This window comes from Eutrigla gurnardus (genome assembly GCF_963514095.1).
Source record: "Eutrigla gurnardus genome assembly, chromosome: 5".
Lineage (NCBI taxonomy): Eukaryota > Metazoa > Chordata > Actinopteri > Perciformes > Triglidae > Eutrigla > Eutrigla gurnardus.
Genome location: NC_139919.1, coordinates 11969900 through 11988189, shown reverse-complemented (window position 1 = coordinate 11988189; position 18290 = coordinate 11969900).

Sequence of the window (18290 nt, the reverse complement as noted above, 5' to 3'; positions counted from 1 at the left end):
TCTGTCTTCTCTCCTCCGGTCAGGTGATTTATTTGCAGGGATTGATTGCCAACTTTGGCCAGAGTCACTTCTCATTTCTTAAGCCGCCACATAAAGTGCTGGCAGGCACATTCTTTTTTATTTTAGCTTGTTTTGATTCTGAAGACAGTTCAGATGGGGCACTGATGGAGACATTTTGTACTGCTATTTATGGAAAGAAAATCTGCCATCTGGTACTTCATGTATTCTTCTATAAATCTCTATTCCTCGTGTGGTTGATGCTAAAAGCTGTATTTCATCAATTCAATGTCACTGGAAAGCAACTGCCTTACGGACACGATTATTTGCTTCAAAAGGATTATTTTGACGACTGAAAATGTTGGAAACAAGACCTTCTCTTTTCGTACTCATTATTATTATTGCATACATAATAATTTCAAGATAAAAAACGGATGAACAATTTCTTAGTTCAATCCAAAATTGTAGACTGTATAAGAAGTGGATGTAGTCGCCGTGACGTCACCCATTGGTTGGTGGACTTCCATTTTTAAGCTTTGAGTTTCGCATTCCATCTTTGTTTTGGCTGTCGACATCATTTTTTTTTTTGCAAAGAGAGACGTAACATGAGGAAGGAGGTAAGTACAACCTAACACTGAATAAGACATCTTTAGGTGACCAAAATATTATTATTACAATCAACTTTCATGATCTGTAAACAAAGTGTAAAAGATGTTTTAAGACAAAAATAAGGACAATCCCAGATCGGACAACGCCATGATAGCGACCTGTTAATCACAAGTAGCCACACCCTAAATCATACCCCTCTTTACTTTACTCTAATGGGACCGCAATTCACTAAATGAACATCATGCTGTATAGAAGAAGACTTGGAACTAGAGACCGTGGACTTATGTTCATAAGCCAAGTGAGAAGTTGTGTCATATTCTCATAGACTTTCATGCAATGAGACTTCCTTTTCAAGGGAGTGGCCTAAACCTAACCAATTTATTCTGACAGTTTGACTACGTAACCGAGATGAACCTGGTGATTATGCTGTACTTTCACAGTCATAATCACCATTTACAAGTTTAAAGCATTTCCACATTGGCTTCATTTTTTGGAACCAGCTGTTGCCAGGTTGGAGGCAACAAATACACGTCAGATCACATGCCTTCAACGTGAAGTTTGATGGAGAGTTGCGGTTTCTATTAGAAAATGTCAGGATTAGAAACTGTTTCTACAAGTTTTATTGTGGGAACTGTGTCCCATTTTTACCATTTGTTTTACATTTCAATGGCTATTTAAGACAAACATCACCCATCTGATAGGCTACTAATTACATAATTACATTTTTTTTTTTTTTATGTTTTAAAGAAGTACATTTTGCATAATGTTTGGTCTGGGGTCTGTTGGGACTATTTACCCCAGAAGAGGTGCCAAGAAGAGCCATGTCAAAACACGTCAGATCAACTGTGTTATACAATTTATCTGGATTGTAATACAAACCACACCAGCACAGACTTCTCTACAGTCCTATTTGATCTTTACTCCGACTTCCAAAAGTCTTTAGAGTAGGAATCACATCAAACGGTGTCAAGACTTTCTCTGGAGCTCCGTTGTGGTTTCCAATGAGATATCAAAGAGCATTAGCAGCAATCCCATTTTTTATCATATGTATGTACAAGCAGATGTACAATTGGTTAACATTTGGAGCTTTTCCATCTTTTTTTCCGTGTGTGTGTGTGTGTGTGTGTGTGTGTGTGTGTGTGTGTGTGTGTCAGCTGCAAGCTCCCAGTGAATTAAAAAGCCTTTGGCAGGGCTGTTCTCACTTCCCCTTGATTCAAAATGAAGTCTACCCAGCGCCTGATGAATTGAATTTCCTGTGTCAAAAGCCTGCGATCTGAAAGAAAAATAATGAACAACGCCCGAAGAATCCCCTTTCAGATTTCATTATGAGGGAGAGGTTCTAATTGCAAGGAAATTCAATTTCCATTGCTTTCTCTGTCTCCGAGTTACTCCACTGCCGCTGACGATGTGGTGAGGTTTCTCTCGGCTCGAAGCTTTGCATCCTTTTAACAGCCGATCATCTCATGCTAACCGCAGCAGGAATAACACAAACAGAAGGCGAACGTGTCATTCTTGAGCTGCTGACCGGTCAGTCGGTGGGCGATGAAAGCCGCTGCAGGTCTGCAAACATCAAAGACACACTGAGACCAGTCCTCCCTCATCCTTCTGCCTGATGGCTGCGACTTGGATGAGTGCCCCCATTTCATCATCCGCACAGACATCAAGAGCATGAAGGAAAACGGCAATAAGCACCTGAAATCGAGCCAAGAGTGAAGACAAATAGACTTGGATCTTTTCCAGTGCGACCGCCTCGTTGCTCGCAGTGATACTCGCTCACATCCAGCTGAGCCACTTTCAACTGCATGCGTTTTCTGCAAATGTTGCTGAAGTAGGATGTGACTTGTCTGTTAATTGCACGTTGTGAGTGTAAGCTCTTTCGGTTTAGACCATAAGACAATACAGCAGCAGAGGTTGCCCTGCAAACTTGAAGGTGTCATTTCCTGATTGGGTTTCCCCCAGGAAAGAAAGTACAAGTTTGTCTGGAGGTTCATTGATTTGTGTTATTAGTCAGCAATAGGGATGAGCGAGCTCCACATTTATATATACAAAACTTTGCAAAGTACTTTGTTGGACGACACCATACGTGGAGTACAATAAACAATTTGTAGCATCTGTGTTACAGTGATTTCTAGGGGAGACTTCACATGAATAGAATATTCATAGAAATGTTATGTTGAAAGATGTAAATTAGGCACTGTCTTATTAAATATGTGCTATTTTTAACAAATTCCCAGAACAGAAATCTGAACATTGGATAAAGGCAGGTTTTAAATCATTGTTTCATTTTGTTGACGTATTACAGGAGGAATTTTGGTAGCTTATCACTTTAAGAACTCCAACTGCTGTTTGAAAAAAATCTACTTTCTTCCCATGTTTTAAGAATAAAATGTTCTATAAATCAAGCTATGAATGATGTATGACTAAGCCCACTGCAAAATACCTTCAGAATACACTGTAGATATGAATAAAACTGGAACGTTTCGTGAATAAGAGCTACTGAAGTGAAGATTTCTGGCTCAGAGTAGAACAAAAATCATTTTGAGGAAATGGTCTTTAAAGATATGGATAGTAAAATGACCCGAGTTGGTTACTTACATTAAGGTCATTATCTTTAGTAGTTTTCTGAAATGTTAAATATGCAAATTAGGCTTTATGTGATGGTAATTGATGTTTTGTTTCTTCTATTCTGAAAGAAAACATAGTTTGGAAGCCAAATACCCCTAAATCTCAAAATTGGCCAATGCATGTGTTCCCAGTGTCTCATCTTAAATAGACATTGCTTGGCCTATGAGGGCAATTGAGATTGCGTCTTATAGGCCAAGAGAGATAAGATGGAAAGAGTGTTTAAAAAGAATCAGACAAAACCTTGATTGTTATGCATCACTTTTCTTCCTCTGTGTCATGATTTACTTCCATGCTGCTTCATATATTTTCATAGGTTTTTATGGGTTTAGGCTTTTTATGCCAAGCTTTAAAGAATGTAAGAATTTAAAAAGAGCCTATGAATAAATATCATCCAAATTGTGGTAAAACTTAAACAAAAGGCAGTCATCACTTTATTCAAGTAGGTACCACATGGCATGATTGTTTTTTATGAATTATAATATGCATAATTGTATGTCAGTATCAGTCATTGCACACCTCTGCACCAGCTTGGTCGAATAAAGCCTGAATAAGACTCAACAAAATGAAAGGTTGGCTTCGCGTGTAGGCGGCCTGAGCAACTGTTGAATCCGTCATTGGATATTCACAAGAACATACAGTGTACCTTTGACATTCAGGACTGGATTATAATAGCAGCGCAAATAAATCATCCGCAGACAAAAGTGAAAGACCTGAAATGAGCTTTAATCGTGCGCCAGGACACAATTATATGGGTGAAACCCAGTGTGTGAGGGTGAAGAGAAAGACAGAAGGAAAACGCCTGCAGGCAGAGAATGAATGGGACGTGGAAATGGTGGGGGTGGGGGTGGCGGTGAGGGTGGGGTGGGGGGGAGCAAACACAGAGCAGGTCAAAATGAACACCATCTGGGTACATGAAAGGGAGGCAGGGAGGGGGGGGTGAAACAAAACAAAAGCACCAGTGCTGCCAGCATGTAGCCAGCGACGCCACAACACCGCCACCTTCAACGACATAACCCCCCACCTCCCTCCAATCAGGTGGAAGAGGAGTAGTGGGGCTCGCCATCACTCATGCAGACCCGCCACCTCCCCCCCCCCTCCTCTTCTCTTATTCCCCTGTGGGTTCAGATCATTGCCAAAGGAGCCACAGGCCACTTGCAGGCTGACAGTCAGCTCCTCTAATGGGCCTGGCTGTTTATTTTGTACCGCTTGGAAGTGGATTAGCTGGAGGTAATTATGGTTAATGATCTGCCCGCCTCACCCCGTTGATCTGTAGTCACCCCGTTCACTTGGCTAGCAGCGGCGCATAGCCACCGGCACCATTAATATGGGATAATGTTACCTATTAGAGCTACAAAAGGGAAAGGGGAGATGGAGATTTGTCCGATGGATCAGAATGTGAAGGGCTTCAGAGCGAAATGACACGGATCCATTCTGGAGAGAAAGTGATGTTCGCTGTGGTTCAAGGAGCTTTTTCAAATTACAATTTGATTACGTCCTCTGACATGTTGTTGTTTTGTAAGGAAAGGCCTCAGAGCAAACACCATCAAAGTGATTAACTTTGGATATTCAGCGCTGGCTTTGAAAGCAGCGTTCATTTGGTAAGCTCTGTTTGGAGCGATTTTAAGCGTCAGATGTCTCACTTCAGATTGGGATTGAAGATTTGATGAGATTAATTTGTTTTTGACTTTTGACGGCAATTACTTGAGGCTCAATTTGTTTCAGTTGGATCCATCATGTGACTGCCAGTGGGATGTCAAACTGAGTCACGCCTCTCTTTCTGTGTTCATACTCGTGTATTGTTGTCAGAGATCAGTCTTCAGGCCGTCTCCTCTGTTCTACTCAGCCAGCAACATCCAGGTCTGAGAAGTGAAGCCAACGCTGAAGTGCCTTAAACTTTCATTCTCTCTGGTTGAGTGTCTGGTCTCAATCACTAAATTCAAGTCTTGTTCAACACAGCATGATGTTCATTTCGTAAATCATGGTCCATTTAAGTAAGTAGGTAAAATAGAGGATAAAGCAGGGGATGGTTTATGGCGTGGCTACATTGTGAATGACAGGTCGCTACAATGGAGTTGTCTGTGTTTTCATCATACAATGTTAGTTAATATTGTAATATTCTGGGTGCCTAAAAATGTCTTATTCAGCTTTTAGTCGAACTTAGTTCCACCCTCTCTTGTCACTATAGATGTTTCATGGCTTCGAAACCCTTAATTTGATTAGTAATTTTAAACTATCAAACAAATATGAAACCTCCGATAAAGCATGCTTTTTAAAGGAATTTCCAGGATATCAAGCAAAATTTTATTATTAAATATAGAAAACAGAGCTTATTAAATAAAATGATTACACAAAGTTTTTTTATTATGATTTAGGTTTCCAAAGTAATCTTTTTATTCATTTCAATAAATCAAGTCCTAACATATCAATACAGGTTTGAGTTAACAATGGCGTATGGTCACATAAAAAGTTTTTTTTTTTTTCTTTTTCAACCTAACTGTAAAATGGATGTAGTTAACTGTTACATGTAAGAGTTAAATGAAATCAGGAAATGTTCCTCACTTATGGTCAATGTAATTCATGGTCATCCTAAACACTTTTATCTCATATTTCAGCATTATTTTTAATGGGAATGTGAGACTCTCTCCTTTTAAAACGAGATGCACACACACACACACACACACACACACACACACACACACACACACACACACACACACACACACATAGACCGTCAGTCAAGTAAACCAGCTGAGAGTGACATAAAAAATTACGTCTTGTACAGCCTGCTTTTTTTTTCTCACATTCATCCATCTTGAAAATGCACCAGTAATAGCAACAAAGTGGTTTTTCCCCTCAAAATGAAGTTTTACTTAATCAAATCAAGGGTCAGAGAAACATATCTTCGCGTGAAAAGGACAGGACACATCAGGGTTAAACCGATTACGTCCTGTTAAACAGGCATTTCAGAGTCTCCATCTCAGACACATTTTCCTGCCTTTTCCAGTAATTTTTGAAAGCCTTCAAGCTGTAATAAAATATCACTTTTTTGTGCATTTGTGCATTAAACACTCTTGGTCTCATTGCATTTTTCTGATGATAATCACATTTACCCCGAAACCCTTCGCCTGGTCTATTCCCATCTCCCCTTTTAAAGCACTTTGCTCCCGTCTCAGTGAAGATGACACTGACTCGGGGAGGGGATGGGTGCAGGAGGCGTCGGCTAACGGTTCCAAATGGAGCGCTTTAGCCGGGGCCGTGCTCTGTAGGTTACGTGGCGTCACGTCTCATTTTGACTGAGCCGGAGAACGCCCCCCCCCCAACCACCGCTACCCTCTCAGGGACCCTCGTAAAGTGCTCTGATGCTTCATAATGCAGATCATTACCCAGAATGCTGTGGAAGACCCCAAGTCCCCACTTAGATGCGGAGCCTCCCAGAGCCTCCCGCTGTGTTATGTATCCCCACAGATCCCCTGCAGACGCTCTGATTGTCCATTCCTGCCCGCCGTCGCCTTGCCAGCAGCAGGGTTTATTGACACTAAGTTGCCCCCACAAGGCGGTGTTAATACCAACGACAAAGACGTTTCTTTCCCTCTGTGTCAACCTGAAGGTGCTTACAAGCCGGAGGTTATTGAAACATGGAGCCATAAAGCTAAGAGAGATATGACTTAAGATGTGATGGCGCCAGGTGACCAATGTGTGAGTGCAATCAAGTCGTGGGCAATGATTTCAAAATGGGAACGAGGCGGGCGGAGAGGTAAAGGCCTTATGAGGCTGCCGACTGCTCGACAGTGGAGCGAGCTGATTGGACGGCAGACCAACGTAGTCTCAGGGTTGACCCTGGCCTTTAGAAACATTTTCCGATATGTTGGACTTTTCTCAGTATTGCACCATTTTAGTCTTAGACTTGTTAGCTAATAACTTTTTTTGTGTTTTTTTTCCTTTGGGGCTTCCCACTGCAGGCACACATGTGGAAGCGGTGAGTTTGTCCAAAGTTTTTTTGTCTTGTGATCGTGTTTTGAAATCACAATGTTTCCGCGTGGCTGTAATATGAGACACCAACATTTACATGTGATATTGAACTGGAAGGAGCCCACAAGTAACACTTGATGTGAAGCGTCAGAAGCCCGATTGTTTCTGGTATGGTATTAGATATCTGGAAGATATCAGATATTTTCTGGGGCTGCAATTATCTGGGTCTTTGTCACATGAGTATTCACCACGTCCTCCAGCAATCATTTATTCATCCACACAATTAGAAACAACACATCGCCTGTTTTATTAACACTTTCCCTACCTGGCCACTGTTGAGCGAGCACAAAGAGGGCTTCAGGTGTTAAATGAGAGAGAGAGAGAGAGAGAGAGAGAGAGAGAGAGAGAGAGAGAGAGAGAGGGGAGGAGCAGATTTAATGAAAGCTCTGGCATCTGTATCTGATTCATCTTGTCAATGTTGCACCACCATCTTTGCCCCAAACCAAACCCCCAGCATGCCTTGCCAGCCACTTTAATTACTTTTCCTTTTTGCATGGAATGGCGGACCCGCAGAATTGACAGACAGGTGCAGCGATCCTGATTAATTAAAATAATAAAGACCAGCAGAGGACGAGGAGGGGGAATATCAATGTGCGGACAACTTCTCTTGATGGGCAAGCAGTGAGGGGACGTCAGGCCGGGGCGGGAACATTGATTTACTTTGTGACAACAGGGCGGCCTTCGGGCTTGACAGGGCTGTATGGAAGAAAGAGTATGGGGGGGAGGGGGGGTGAGGTCCCATTCACATCCTCGGGGTCTCCCAGTGTGGGGACATGAAACCCCTCGGTGCCTCAGCAGCTGCAGTGTCCCACTTCTCAGAAAACAACACTGGTGCCATCACACCTATCAACATGAGATGGAGTTAATAAAAGCCACCTCCCGGGATTCATCAGCTCTAATAGCCATATATTATTTCAGCAGACAAAGGAAACATCTTTTTGAATGATAGGCCCTAAGAGAGTGTATACTTATTGTCCTATCACTTCCTCTTTACATATTGATATCACATAATGTTTGTGGATGGTATAGTGGACTCAAAGATGGAAAGACTAAAAAAAGATAAAAGCATGATTGTTAATGCATGACTATGGCAACAAGATTTTATGTGCAAATTACCTTGAAGTCATTCATGTCGGTTCGGAGTTTTCATCAACACATCTGGAAAATGATGAGGAATCACTCAAATATTTAAAAAAAATATTGGAGTACAGACTGTATTATTAACTATGAAGTAATTTAGCAGATTAAAAAAAATCACAATCACAGAAAGAAAATAAATCCATTTACAAACATATCACATGCTGTGATCGCATTCTTTTACCCCGACAGCATCACTTTTCTAAGGGAACCAAATTCAACTTCTACAGTACGTCAGCGTTTTAATCCAGGGCCGGCAAGGGGACACTCTCAGTAACATCCACCCATATTGTGGGCTGAAACGTGAGAAGTGTAAGTTTGTGTGTGTGAAAGCTGACCTGCAGTGCCCACATCCTCAAGCTGACACTTTAGAGCTGCTCTGTCTCAGCTGAGCGTGTCAGAACAACAGAGATGTGGAAAAGACCGGCATGTTTACCACCTCTCTGTGAAATCAAATACAAGCAGCTCGCAGCGCCGCGGCCTTGTGTGAAAGCAACACATCGAGTCACCCACAGCTTCAAAGTTGCTCCCATACACTGCGGAAATGTGCAGCCTCCTTAAATGCATCTTTGATTTGCTTTCGCAGGTTATTGCAGATATGTGGTGTATAGCACTGATGTGTTAAAACAAACATGTTCACCACCATTAAACCTCCCGGTTGGGCTGTGGGGTGAGCTGGTACAGCGTGGTACCGACGTGTTCTCAGGGGTTCCTCTCCCACGCCGACACACCAAAAATGTATGGAATTCAAATACTGTATAGCTTGTTTTACAAAGTAACAAACTACACTGTTGCCCACAAAGTTGCACTATTTTGTTTTCAAACACATTCCTCTGTTTATTCCTATTTAAATGCATCAGTAATCACTTTTCACACGGTAATGATTACATTATGTGTCACAATTATCTAGGTGAAATTAATTCATGTATAACATTTGTTTGCCGCTATAAAAGACAAGACATTTGCAAATGATTCCAACTTCATGGATGACCCTGTCTGGATGACTCGAGCCATTATACAAATAGGTGTTGTACTTTATTTACTTTTTAGTGCTTTCAGTCCTAAAAGTTCCTCTAAGTTTAAGAGAGAAAAGTGGCACTTTAACAGGTCGAATGTGACTAAGCACATTTACTCAAATACTGTACTTCTGGTTGAGTATTAACATTTCATACACATTTTTTTATATATATATATTCTCCACAAATTATAATAATAATTATTATAATTATAATATTAATTATTATTATGTTTTCTTTACAGATTAAGATTTGATAAAAAAAAAAAATTAACTGACGAGTTTATAAATGATGCACTGTTGTAGATGAAGTTGTTCAAAACAGCTTCACTTCAACTAAAATGTTGTTAGACATTAATACATCAGTAGTTATTATCCAATAATATACATAGTACATCCAGTAATAATATAACACTCATGGGGCCCATCATTTGCATTATGAGTGCTTTTACTTGTATGTACATTTTACTAATAATCAATATACCTTTACTTAAGTGACACTTTCAATGCAGGACATTTAGTTGTAATGGAGAGTTGTTACATTGCAGTGTTGCTATTTTTACTTGCACATATCAATACGCTGCCACTGCTTTTTGCACTTTTCTGATGGTTATTGTTCCACTTTTAGATTTTGGATACAAAATATGTGATCAGCCTCTTAATTGATAGTAAGATGTATTGCTACTGATGAACTATTCAAATACATTTACGCTCGTTTGCATTTTTATGATGCTATTTCTCATGAAAGCATTTGTAACTTTGACCATCGCTAACATTACTATTACTATTCTACTTACATGTTATGGAGCACTGTTACCTTTGAGTGTATTCTCCTGATAATCCCCCTGTACTTATGCTACTTATACATCTGAGGAAGGTTACATTGTGATCGTGCTACCACTTTAAAACAGGGTCTAAATACTTCACCGACCGCTGGCTCTTTGGGAAACTGTGTGTCAACCAAATGGTATTTTTGCATGACAGGTTTGTCATTCATGCTGACTGGAGTCCTCACAGCAGAAATCTTTGCTAGTCAGATCATCAGTGTGCCTTCTTGGCAACTGAGAGTGTTATACGCCACCTTATGGACAACTTGTGTTTAGCATGTTCAGCGATGCCACTCGTGTTCACTGAGCTGAGAGCAGCTGTACAGCATCATGATGACTGATGGCAGCCAGTGACTACTTTGGAAAAATTCTTTTTTTTTTCTTTCTTTTTTTCTCCTTTACTCGCTATTTCTTCTTCTCTCATTCCAGTATGTTTCTTCTTCAGTGGCTACTTTAACAGGGTTTGTTTCACAAGATACTATACAATGATAAATGTCAAAAATCTTTTGAGGGTATGGCATACCCATACCATGAGAAGTATGTATTATGATTATGTGTGCTCTTATTCTGCAGCTGATGAGAGTCATAGTGAAACACAACCAGAGAAGTATCACTAAATTAGGTTTTTAATAATCCAATTCCACATTTTTCATTCTTTAACAAAGAGATAATACTACACTATGGAAGAGAAGAAATTGATTTTCACTGTGCTTATTAATGCAACAAAGTCAAAAGCTCTCAAAGCAGCTGGCTATTTGATATATTCATAATCAACTGCGCTGATGTACTGTGTAACGGCCTTAAACGGCGATGGATCTGGCAGGAAATGAAACAAATTCGATTGGCTTTCCGCTTCGTGTCTGAAGATTGGCTGCTTTGTTTCCCTTTGATTGGTCAATTAAAAGTGCGCTTCCACTTTCGAAGCCCGGGCCCATTACAGAAAGTAATTTCAAGAGCCAAGCTGTTTGCCCTGTGCTGTCTGCTACGAGGAATTCCCTCTCCACTTTGCCGAAGTCAGGCTGAAGGAGAGAGAGTTGGTAATATTAGCTCCCGTTTTATTGAGAGATCCATTAATCTCAGCCTTCTCCCGCTGACCTTTTGACCCCTGCTGACCCCCGGACATCATGTTACCAGCCGGGCAAACTCAAGTTAATGCCAGCAGGGCAGACACAGCTCCCCTGAAAAAAATAAAAATTTTCAGCTCACTGGTTTGACCTTACTGGTCCAACTTCTAGGAGCAGGACTTGTTTTTACTCGTGAGACATGGCATGTGAAGGGGTGTTGTTATTCCAGGATTGACTATCCCCATGGTGTATAAAAGTTTGATATTTAAATTGTGATATTTAAAAAAATGTTTGAATAATGTATATTATTCGGAAGATTTTTTTTCTTCCTACAATACTTTATTTTGATGGTGTTTTTTCAATGAGTTTTAGGGGCCTGTGGATCAACAAACTTCAACTTCATGGAAATTCAATAAAAATAAGTAATTGAAAAAAGAAATATATGTCAATATTTTTCTTTCTTTTCAAACATATGGAAAATAATTTTCATCTAAAGAACCCACATACCATGACACTTTAACAAGAAAAGTTAAATCTCAAAACCTGTCTCTACTTTTTTTGCACCATTTTTGTGTCCGTGCATGTTATTATTTTGTAGATGACAAAACGTATCATAATGTAAGCATTAGAGGAATTAATAATGTATTGTCTTTTTAATCTTCTTGCTGCTCGTGGACTTTTGAAATTACTCACAGTTGCAGTTTTGATTTAAAATGTCAAGAAAATGTCAACTCGCCACTCTGTGTCGTGTCCATTTCTGTTTTAATTAACATACAGAGGGTGTCAGCAGTCTGAAAGATGACAAATCTGTTTCCAGAGGGCTACTTGAGAGCAGAAAACATTAAGGCAGCAAGAGAGCACATGCATTAGGCGATGGAACAACATCCAGCCAGGTGGGGTGGGGCTGAAGTAACATACCCCCATTAAGTATCCTACTCATCTAATGCTACCATTAAGTATGCCACGTCTCGAGCAGGAGCGTAGAATTTCATTGAAATAATCCTGACATGACTGTGTGCAAATCGTGCTAATAATGCGTGTTGACAATGTGAACCTTTTATAGAAGAATATGCGTGCCATTTCATTTCCAGCTCCTTGACAAGCTATTTTCCAAGATGATCGCTGGATACATTTATTGCCGCTTTATGATGGGTCATTTAGGAAGTATCATTCCTCCACTACTTTACAGAATCTCTTTATCAGCTGTCGAGCGCCCCACAATAGAAGACCTGTAACTTTATATATGCCTTTGTCTGATGGCTACGTAAACTGCACTCTACCTGTTTTTCGACAGCCGGGGCCTGGGCCCAGGACGGGTGTTGAAAGCAAATACCTGATTGTATTAGTGTCTCCCCTTTAAGCTGTTGTCACCTAGCTGACCGATTATGGGCAATTACCTGCTCTGTCGGAATCCTAGCCGAATAGATTGAATTCAGATTGATTTTTGCCCAGGAAAGAGGAGGGAATTTAAAGCCTTTTTTAATTGGGTATTTGGTGTGTGCTGATCTGAACACCGTGGCCTTCCCGAGGGATCCTTTATGGGCCAATAATGGCATTGGAGTGGGGGGGTGCTGCAGTCTCGTCTGCCGACTCCCTCCCAAGGCCATAACCCTGCATTTGCTCTGAGTGCTTTTCTATTATGCATTGATAGTTGAGCATCAATCAATAAGAGGGGAAACAGAAAACCCAGCGAAACCAACTTCTTAAGTGTAAAATGCCTCTTAATACCCGGGGCCTTTCAAACAACTTAACCTGGACGCTTCTTACCCTCGCCCTTCCTCCCTCTGCTCTTTGAGGGACACTTACCGGCGCCTGGCGACAAAATGTTTTATTTAGGAGGGCTGGAAATGTGCAGCTCTCAGGTGAAAATGTACCGCAACCCTCTGCTTATACTTCAGCAATAGATCACTGTGTGTGTGTGCAGGCACTGAAACAGACGTACACAAGCAAAAAATAGATCATGGCATTTCCAGTATAACGACACATGTCTTTTATTCTCCTGTGCTGAAAAACCGTTCTGCCGAAAACATATAAACAATGTAGAATAAGCCTTTCATTGACTGAGCTTGTTTTGATTTTTGCAACAACATAAAAAAATAACCGTCCTCAAGGTCGATAAGGTCGGCAGAAATCCAGTTGATCGGATGAACGCAGCATGTCTTGAAATCAAATCCCACAAATGGTTTAAAAACGATACTAAAAAGATGGCTTCTTTACATGAACTTTGCAGCTGGTTGAAATGAGAGAGAAAAAAAAACAGGCAACAGAGTCACCTTTCACATGACCAATGCCACAGTTCACTAAAAACGAGGGACGATTCCGGGAAGGAAAACGTAGAGGATCTAAGTCGAACCTGCGAGATAAGAGGAGCGGTGGGGATCGGACCCCCTCAGTGGAAGAGATAAGAGGGAGACAGTCACAGCAACGGCTAGCCACATAATACACAGGCCCACCTCCAGCCGTCTAAATCTCCCATCAGCACCAGTCCCCACCGGCCCTGCTGTCACCACTAATGCACCTTTTCCTATAGGACGAAGCCCCAGATGCAGTAAGGTTATCTGGGGCTTTGCAGGATTTCTCGGAATTGGCAAGTTCACCTTTCCTTTAGTCCAGATGACAGGAGATGATACAGTTGGAGGGGTGGGGGGGGGGGGATCGATTGTTGGTCGCACTGCGTATCTTCGTTCGACATCTACGATCTTCATCAACCGCTGATTACTGATTTAACACAACATTTGTTTGTTCCAATGATCATTAGCAACAACGTGCTAAAAAACATTGGTGTGAAGGAGACTCATTTCCCAGGAAGCATTAGTCCTAACCCTCTCCAGTCCGTGGTGACATCACAGTACACCACTAAAACATTCCTGTGTGATTAATTATCTCAATAGAAAATACCACATTCTAATGGCCAAATCATTTTGTGATCAGCATATTAAGAGCCGTCGCTGTCTCCCTTTGAAAATGCCCCAATCTGAAAGCCACATATTAAACTGCTTGGGGGAAGGTGTGGGGGCAAAGAGAGGATGCCCCCAAACTACTTTGGTTACACAAACTTTGTTTTCGGCCTCAATGCATCAGGGCCCTCTGCCTCCGTCTGCCATCTGCTGCTGAAGAATCTGTTTCACTCGATGAGCCAAGCCCAGCCTTTATTGGTCCTAATGGCACTATCAGCTGAGCCGCCAAACCCAATTACCTTTTAAAAAGGGAGGCCACCCCAGCTAATCATAGCTGCCTAACCTGATTTGCCTGTGATGAAGAGACGGGATAAAGAGCAGTTAATGGAGGGAGAATGATCTCACAAATACAAAAAACTCAATTCATTTCTCCGGGAGAGCAATCTGTCCGATTCAGCTGTAATGGAGTGGAGATTCATTAGTCCTCAGGCCTTAGTAGTAGCTCTGTTCCCTTATCAACTGCATGACAAAAGAACATTCGGGTGCTCCTCCTTATACACTTCATGTTGTCGAGAGGACACATAGAAAGGTACTAAGCTGGTAACTGAGAAAGTGTTTCTGTATCTTTTTCATTCCAACATCACATCAAACTGCCGAGCACCGATAACAGAGAAAACAACGACATCTTGAATTCATTGAAATTCCTTTCAAATGCAAGTAGTGCTGCATTTTATATTTTAGGCAATAACGCTGCAAAAGTTTTGGATCATACATATTCAAGAGACCAAATATTTGGTAACATTATATTATTGGTAATGTTAAGCCAGCTTTTTATTGTGTCGGACCAGCCAAAGTAGATAACATGAGGGATTTCAACTGTGTGTCCAGCCACAGGAGACGACTGCCTCCCGAACATAACATGGACTTAGTGTCTGCTCGCCAAGTTTGATTGATGTCCACACTGTCTCCTGAAAAAAACACAAGCTCTCAAAGGTCTCATCGTTCAGTATCCAGACCTAAACTGGAGCTTCATGTCAACCGAAAGACATCCAACATCCGCTCTTTGCTCCAGCAGTCTCATTCACACGGATGTTCCCTTGATGATGTAAGTGACACACATGAATGACCAATTGATGCTAGGAATGTCGTGCAAGGCATGAGTCACCCGAGAGCGTATAGGACAGAGATGACCCGACCCCCAACCCCGCTCCATACACCACCGCGGCTTGGGCTTGGCCCAGATATGATCCAGAGGACGTCAGCTAGATGGGGCATAGGGCCACAGCCAGGGTTTGCAGACGGACATTAGGCCAAAGCCAGAGTTAAAATCCTATTAGTTTGAGTTGGGAATCGGATTATCGTCGTCGAGAATCACTCGTCTGGCAACTAGTGTCTAATTTACGCCAATCAACGGCAATTATTGAGGGGAAGGGAGCCCCTATTAGAGAGCCTCATCCACTTAGTCTAATGAATGGGGAAGATTCAATCTTGGCTGTGGAGACGCATTGGAGAGCTGCAGCTGAACGCAACTGCACCAGCAGGCTAAAGAAGAGCTGCTGTTATTTATCAATGGTGGGGCGCTGTCAGAGCAAACATGCGTTAGCCACGGGGCGCTAGGCTCTGGTTTCTGATGGTCTAGGGGCACTCTGTCCAGTAAAGCGGTTAGTGTAGCTTTCTACAGCCCATTATGTGTAGCCTACATCGTACATGGACAGTGGGTAGCTGTGACGGGCCCCAGTGCAGTTTATTATGAAGGGCCCTTGTTACGTACTGCCTGTTTTATGTTTGAAAAGCATCACTGCACACTCGGCTTGCTCAGCTTGTCAGTCTTCGTCACATGATCAAGTAGAGATTTGACATCAGACAACATCAACATATGACAAAAAATACCAAAGAAAAAAACTATTAGAAAATTTTTTTTTTAATAGTTTATACGTTTTTTATAGGTTATGTAGAATAAGCACATCATTTTGCTGCTGCTAACTATGTTACTTAAAATAAATGAAAACCGTGATGAAGAGGAGTTTGTCTTTTTAAATAGCACGACGCTGGATTTATTGTGAGTCCTTTTAACAGCCTGTTTCTCTGAGATTGATCTAAAGACGATATAAATAATTACCAGTAAGGGACAATTCTTTACGCCCCCGAATGTTCCTATGTGAACATCGTGTGTTAAAACTTGTAGCGGGATATTTTTATTTCCCATCATAAATCAGAAACTTGGATGTCTGTTGTTCATCTCACAGCAAATTTGCTGTCAAGGCTGGACTCTGGGTCTTTAAAAAATACTTGGAATGGAATTAATTTCCCCAATTTCCCCCAAAAAACATCTTTAAATATTTTTTCTTTGCAATCATATCATGTTATTTCATTTAAAAATTGTCACTATTTTCAGATTTTAGTGACCGAATGTGAGCGGAACGCAGAGGTCGCTTAAAACTTTTTCGTGTGTGCAGTGCACTCTTTGATGAGGTGTAAATAACTGCTCTAGCTCATATTTTTAAACTCACCCACCCGACCCTGGTGACTCATGATCTTATCACCGAGGCCCGTCACTCCTCACCATGAGTATGTCACAAGGAAAATGTCCTCATATTTTACATGAGTCACATGAGGTGTGTAACCTTGAGTTTGTGGCATATACTTGAGTCATATCTCCATTCTTACACTGCCCTCTACTGGTTCAAAAGCAAAATAACACAATGTTAAATGTCAGTGGCAGTTGAATTATTGAGAATCCCAGCACATGGATCAATACATGATATGATGCATTTTAATAACATCCACATATAAAGGGTATTTGGAAAAACAGGGATTCAGTGAAGAAAGCCTGCTAGTGTTGTATCGATCATAGTTGGTGTCGTGGGCAGAAGCTTAAATAAGAATGCAACCATGTAAGATTGATATCGAGGTATGTACATGCATGTGTCATTGTTTGTGGGTATCTCCACATTACATCATATCTGGTGTGTCATGACCCCTTGCATGTGTCTTGATCTATAGTCAGGTGCCTCTCTGTATCCTTTTTTTGCAAAAGACAAAGTTTGAAAGAGTTTGATCGTGATAGCGAAGTCCTGACAATCTCACCCATCGGGGGGAATTCCGCTGCTTGTAATGGCTTTCTATTGGGGTTAAGCTTTTCGAAATTGGTGAGAGGCTGCTGCTATTAAAAACAGCAAATATTTCCAGAGTTGCGGGTTTCATTTCCGATCGAGGCTGATGTTATTGTTCCATGTTCAACAAACAACCCCGCAATGGACTGATTTTCAATCTCTTCTATTGAGCAATTACGCCTTCATCATTTATGTGTATATACATAACAAGGATTGTGCTGTGGAAACATGAATTCAGTTCTTTTAATATATTATACAAGTCCAGTAGCATACTCGCTCAATGCCCAAAATGAATGAATGGATGGATAAAAATTAATGTTGAAAATAGTTTCTCCAAATATGTAAAGTAACTGCAGAATTCTCCGCCCACAAAGACAAAGGAACCTCCATTAATGGGAACAATGGGCTGTGGTTTAAGCCACATTCAACCACAATGTTTAGTGACTCATATTTTTTTCCTTTATCTTAGCAGCTTATGGGAAGATTAACAGGAGGATGGAGCATGCAAACTCATTTCAGACCGTGTCCTTTCCCTTTTCAAGGGTGACTGATCAGAAAAGTTAGTCCCTACAATCTGTGGGGGTGTAAAACCATATTTGTTCCTGTGGTGACCTTCACTGCTCATTGACTGTGGGCTGCTTGTTCCATTTCACTTGGCCTTGTAATTGCTAATCGTTGTCCCCGGTGAAGGGTGGGGTGGGGGTGAAAACACTGAGAGCAGTTGCCTTTCATAAGGACCCTTTCAAGTTTCGTTTCTGACAGTTGGCTGTCCACAAGGACTGTCAAGCCCCTAACCACAGCCAGCCCACTGAGCCTATTGCTACTGTAGTTTAGAAAGCAATTAGCCTGGAATATACATACAGTGAAATCTCAAGCACAGCTAATACCAGCTAAAGCTATTCTACACACTGAACGTACCTTGACCACAACAGTCCGGTACAACGCCTGCATCACTGCTGTCGCCTGACCATCTCACG